The sequence below is a fragment of the Pygoscelis adeliae genome, unplaced genomic scaffold (genome assembly GCF_000699105.1).
Source record: "Pygoscelis adeliae isolate BGI_AS28 unplaced genomic scaffold, ASM69910v1 Scaffold62, whole genome shotgun sequence".
NCBI classification, from domain to species: domain Eukaryota; kingdom Metazoa; phylum Chordata; class Aves; order Sphenisciformes; family Spheniscidae; genus Pygoscelis; species Pygoscelis adeliae.
The window spans coordinates 339226-346243 of NW_008824401.1; positions in this window are offsets into that span (position 1 = coordinate 339226).

The window sequence follows — 7018 nt, forward strand, 5'->3', positions numbered from 1 at the left end:
GTTATACACTTTCAATCTTCCTAAAGAATACAAAGAACATGTAAAATCCCGTTATAAATGCTGACCAAAAAACTACAAATGTTTAAAGAAGTTGTAAATAAGACATGTCACGCAGCTGTGGATTATTTTCTTGGATATATTTGCTGTGAGTATTCAAAAAAGTTATATAGTTTTAATACTAAATTACATAAAAATCCCTTTCGTCAAAGGACAAATATTGCTGGAATTTTCCTTAAATGGCAGGTGTGTGGGGATAGAGAGAGAAAAAGAAGAAACACACCACAAATGCTCACCATCTCTTCCAAATTTGATATACCAAAGTTTATGGATTCACAAACATAAGACATTACCATTTCTTTGCAAAAGCTATGGAGTTTTATTCTGAATTCACTACTCTCATAAAACTTATCTGATTTGGGCTATGTAATATGTAAAATCCACCTCCTTCAACATGTACTATATAGAAGGTGGAGGAAAAAATAAATAATAAAATTATAGCTATGTTTTTCATCTTGTTTTGTAACAGTAAAATGCATTAGCAAGAAATAATCCTGCAGTCTGCTATACTGGCTCTGTTTTATCTATTTTTGTTTAGGTTTTGTTGTAATCAACACCTTCTATCAGGGTAAGAATTTCTGTTTCATTTGTTTGCTCATTAAGAACAAGAAAGTGCATAATCCAGAAAGGCTTGATGTACAGATGAAGCTGTCAGAGCAGTACAAATTCTAACAGAGTAGTTTCTCAAATGTGATAATTATTATTTATTTTATAGGCTTACACATGACATCCCATTATTAAAGTAACTCCCACTTCAGCTTTTATTATTAACCACACTTTTCAATCTCTTATCGACCCCAAGCAAAACTGTATTTTTCTGCACAGCAACAACAAAATGCTAACACTCAACGTTTACTTTACCAGGAATTATTCTCAAAGCTATTTCCACATTTTAAAAGGTGCCTCATTTGAAAATACCGATGGCATCCATTAGAGATTGAAATTGCCCTTTAGAATAGACTGGATAAATCAAAGTGTAGGAAAAACCAGCAGGACTTTCAAAAGCATCTGGAGCTAGTCCAGCTGAGTTCCCATACAGATCAATGGGGGTTTTAACACCACTTTCAAGGACAATAGCAATCAGAAGGGAAGAGTCATGTAGCTGCTTCATGCAGAATTCTGTGCCATTACATTGAATAATTATGGGGACTCCACAGACCTCCTAAAAATCTGTACCTGGCACAGTTGGGTCAACATACAGTTTCATTCAGAAACACAGTAAATAATCCCTTTGTCCATGCTTCATACAAGCAGATTGCAGTCTGTCATAGGTCCCTACTCAGTATGTTTTGGCTGCAGATCCTCTTTCCAGCCATTGATCGTTACTACCTCCTTTATTATTTATTATTCCATGAGTATGAAGTGATGACTTGTCACAATTTTGGTTTAAGCCAGTGTTCTCCTGAATGGAGTTTACTACTGCATGTGGAGGCAATACAGATGTACCACCACCTACAAGCTGGAAATTCACAGACACCAAACTACTTCAAACCACCAGGAGTAACTTTCACTTTCCTACGCCTATGTAAAGGGATCTGTCACATAGTACTACGGCAGGAGAGCAGGGGAGGGGGGAATTGAACCCAAAAGATGAAATTGGCAAATTCAGAATAAATTAAAAACCCAATAACCACAACACTAGGAAGAATCTCTTGCAGGAAAGAAGGAAGGAGAAGAAATGGAAATCCCATGGATTGGGTGAGAGAGGAAGAATAATCATAAAAAGGACCAGCAATACTTAATAACAGGAGCAGAGCAGAAGAGGACATGCTGGATTGTGTCCAGTGGAAAGTGAGCAAGGAAAGAGTTGAAAAAGAGCAGAAAAATCAAAGAAACTAGTCCAGAGACCACACTTGAGCTTTGTAAAAAGGGAGATGAGATTGGAGAGTCTTACAGACTTTGAGATCTCACCTGACCTGTGAAGTGCTCGCTCTTCCTCAATGGTTTTACATGTATTTTCGTTACATGGATGGTAGATTTTTGATCATACATGCTTTTAGAGATGCAGTGCCGTGGCAAAGCACACTAGCAAACATCACAACACAGTAAGTTTGTCAGAAAGCATAGGATTTTAGGGGATTTTCACTGAACATCTTCAAAAAAGCACAGCTGATTGAAAACACTATTGAGATCCATTGGAGATTCTAATAATAAAGACAGCACATACATACCACACAACTAACCCTAAGACTTAGACAGGCTGCTTTCTCCTGGCAAACACTTAGCTTTTTCATTAACAGGCCAACATCAGTCTTGAAGTTCCCACTGCTCCCCCCCCCCCGTCAAACAGCATGCACAAACACACAGTCGCACACTGTTGCCATGCTCCTTCATGCCTACAATCTTGATAAATGCACCAGTTATTTGTGTATCTTCAGATTTTCCCATAGTGGTAAAGTTCCTGAACAAAGGAGCAGTAATGAATATAAAAGACCTGCACACTAAGTTAAAAAAAATATGAAATATCCTGCAAAATTTTGCTACAAAAACATGGACACCAACACGTTCAGTTTCTGCCAGTACCAGGGGAGATGACCAGCATTCAACCACTGATGTTTATATATGACTTCTTTGTTCATTTCCTTCTTTTTACGGATTTCTCTGCTGCACTTGTTTTGGTATGCTTTTAGTCTAGTCAATTCTGCTGCCTTTTTTCAGTAATTGAAAGTCATACTAGAATTTTTAACGATGTTAATTTTTGGTGAAATAACACTTTTTTGTCTAAATTACTATAATTATATTCAATGCACTCTTTATTGCAGCTTATCGTCCAGATGGCTCTGCTGAAGAAATGGAAAAGCTAATATAATATACAAAGATGAAAATTACCAGTAGATCTGATATTGTTTAAGTGACTGAAGACTTTTTTACCCCCCAGAGATAAAATGCAGTATCCTCAAAATTAGCACCTGTATTCTGTGATACAGAAGAAAGCAGAGATTTGTAAATCCTTAAGAAGCACCTTTGATGTTTAAGTTTTTATATTCCTTTGATCAGAGATTAGTTGCTAAAATGCAGAAAAGGATCACTTACCGATACACGATGAACTTTAAGAACTAACGTGGAAAAAAGCCCCTAAAATATCAGATTTATTGGCCACCACAGCTGAACTAGAACTCAATTTTAAGCATGAATAAGTAGAACACTAACCTATAATTTCACCTAAAAGATTTCCTAAATGATCTTTTTTATTTAACTGAAGGGAATGTGATAAACAGGTCTCAAGTGAGCATTGGCATGTTCTACTATGAATTTCATTATACCATTGAATTCTAATGTTTCAGGAGAGGTGTTACACAGAACTTAATTAATATTCACCAAAAATGGCAACTGTAACAAAATTCAGAATAGGATATAACACCCATCTACTGCATTTGTCAGATTGCGTTGTCAGACACATTGGAGTCTGAAAAGTAACACAGAAATGGCAAGAAGAGATCACTTTCAGTCTTAATCCTCCATTTCCTAATTGATTTTAAAAGTATTTAGTTTTTTAAAGTAAGACATCCTAACATAAAATCACGGTAGTGAGAGGTATTTGGTAGCCATTACGGGACAGAGAAATGGGATGTAACTTCCTAAGATTCAGTTTAAAGGGAATATTGAATTGAAACAAGTTTTTTCCTGTGCAATAGTAAAATTATCTCCACACACAGAAGTCATTATACAACATTTATACTGTATAACTCATGTTTAAACATATAACATATCAAGGAATTGTAAAGTCCACTGATTGAAGGCTGGGTTATATTGATTTTTCCAAATTATTTCTCCCTATTTTATATGGTTATCCTATGCATTCAGTAAGGATACATATGCATCTCACAGAAAGGTATTTTATGTAATCATTTAGAGCTACATCATAAGATACATGACCACAGAGAAAGAATTGAAAATATAGTGGAAAAATATTGGTTTGTCTTTCCTCAGAAGGTTTGACTTTGCAATTTTTGCTGTGTCATTGTTCTCACAGCAAGAAGGGAATTAGTTATATCCCTTTCTTACTTCACAACTATGTTATGTGGCTTACTTTATTACGGTTGGTAAAACACTTTTAATTTCTTGGATGAAAGCTGCTAAAGAAGTGCAAATAATTTCTATTTTTAAAATAATTTCAACCTCAGAGTTATACTTCAAAAATCTCAAAGCTCTTATAATCTTTCATATTCCACAAGATTGTTAAGAACTGGGATGTACATATGCTAGCTAAAAGGAAATTTGGGGTTCTGCCTTAATTAGTGCTGAGGGTGTCAAAAACAACCACAGATTTTATTCAGTTAGGTAATCACCTAAATACAGAATCCTTAAGCACGCTGATGACAACATCAAGGACAGCGCTTTCAGACTCTCAACCCAGTGACCTCTATCCAAGCTCTCCTGCGACACACCATACCACTTCCAGTTTTCTCCTCATTCTTTTACTAGCATAAAAATAAGTCAGATTAGTTTGAGGAAGTCTGGAAAGGAAAAAAATCTGACAGTTCTAAAATCCAGCTCTCCTCCAGCCTCTATCCTCCATTCAGGTATGAAGAGGTGGAAGCTGAATTGTAAGCCTTTAGCTCTCCAGACCCAGCCCTGGCATGGGAAATGACAAATTGAGAGATAGAAATAGAAGCTGCTGCTACTTTTTTTCTCCTCTTGTCTTTCCAGATTCACTGTGAACTACCTGAACACATGAGCAGCTTCAGCTATGTTTCCAGTACATATGGACAACAGTTATTGATGATTATTTAATTTGACAAGTCTACAGCAAAATAGCTGAGAAGCAAGTGGATTCCAAAACCAAAATCACTTTTCACTTCAACTGATATGTGTCCTTCTCCAAGTTAATAAAATAGAGGAAGCAGGCAGTGATGGGTAGCCATGGAGTAGTGCAGAACTAGTACGCAAGAGTCCAAACTGATATTCAGAAAAATGTTGGGGGGGGGGATAATTTCATCCATCTTTGATATGGGTCTGTAAAGCAGGTTAGCTACAATGTTTATATTTCACTAATTATGTTATTTTGTTAAGTGGATCTCATCCAGTCTGAACTGAGCGATGTTGCCCCCCACATCATCATCTTACTAGCTTGATATCCAACTTCATATAGCATGACAAGGCAACAATTTTATGAACAAGCCTAGTGTCTGTAATCTGCCTTCACATGAAATTAGTTTCTTCCCAAATGCCTGTTATTCCAGTTGTTAAATTACTTTAAGTCATGCTCCAAGGCATGTATAGTATACTACAATCAAACAGGAACAACACTTTGCATATCATTAAATGCCAAATTCTTTCTGCCACTCTGGAAGCAGAACTGCAGCCAGAAATGTGTGCTTTCCATGCTTCTTTGCAATTCCAATTGCCAAGTGAACACAGGCTGGGGAAGCAGTTCTGCCAAGTGTCAGTGCTGCATTAATATTGTTATTATTCTCTGGGAGTGAAGTATATAATGCTATTTTCTCCAAAGGCGTTATTGATACCAAGGATTAGCATTACAAGTTGTATAATTATTGCACTGCCCACAGGACTTCATGTCATCAAATATTTATACAGCTCAGAATAGTTGAGTGCAAGTGATTTTGGACGCCTCGCTGGACCTTTGGAAGAAAAAAGTGATCAGATCAGGTAGCTAATTCAAAGGAAAAGCATAATACAGTATTATCACAGGATGCTTGAGAGATATTTGGTCTCAGGATAACCTTGAAACCTCTTCATGCTACTTTTCTTAATCAAGGGCCCTCGGCTTCTGGGGTATTTTCGGGGGTTTTTTGTTTTGTTTTTTCTCTCTTAAGAAACTATCTAATTTTAAGCATCTAGTGTCCTCCCCTTGTCACTTCACATTACCTGTCCCTCCAGTACCCAGTGTTCACTGTTCCTGCTGTAGGCCTCCATCCCACAAATACCTGCTGCAGAACACAGCACATAACGCTGAGTTGTTCAACTGCTACAATCTGGTATCAATGTGGCCTTCAGCGACAGTATTACAGGTTTGCTCTTTTGTTTTTTATGGCAACAGCAGGATTGCTTATGAAAAAGCACTGATTCATTCTAAAATATATGCTGTAAAATATTTTAAATTAGGAAGATATCAATGCACTTTGTTCAAAACGCTATATAATTGGAAGTCAAAGGCAAATGTCCCATTTCTTTTTTTTTAGAGACACAAGGTAGTGCCTTTACCTTTGCCAAGGCTCCAAAACCAAAACAGATTTTAGAACAAAGCATACGCAGCATAAAAAAAATAACAAGTATTGATTACACACTTCTTCAGGATAGCTGTTTAATAAACAGGGCTTACTAGGAACTCCTTGCTCCAGTATAGATGGCACCAAACCGACGGGAAGTGTTCAAATGTGCTAACAGGAGCAAGGGATCCAGCATCTGGGCCTTTTGCAGCTTTCTGGTGACAGGATCAACGTCGAATTTAGTAATAGATTTATGCGCAAAGGAAGGGTCATACAAGCTATTTAATATATACCTATTAGTACTCTGAGGATTAGCCCTGATTGACCTTTTTGCTTTTCTCTATATTTGTTAGTTTTGAAGAAACAACTGTACAGAACCTTAACAGAAAGCATCGGGTTTCAAATCACAATATGTTTACTACTACTTATTGGGTGTCAAACTACTACAAAATGAAAGTCTTTGTTAATCAACTAAATTATCATCAATGAGCTGCCTTGACATCTGATGACATTTAACAGAGAACACTAAATTACATGGTATTCATCTGATAATGCCCTTGAAAAACAGTCCTTTTATTTTCTTTGACTTCTCAGATTGCGAGTGAAAATAAGGACGACTATAATGCTGCCTCTAAGTAGCTGGTATTACTGTTTTTTTAAATAAGTGTTTCTAAAAATTGAGTTACTGTTGAACTACGAAGTACTTAAGACTCCCCAAGTCCTTACATATGCAAGTATAACTGTTCTATCCTGGAAGAGCTCAGTGAATGATAAAGAGTCATTGATCTTTA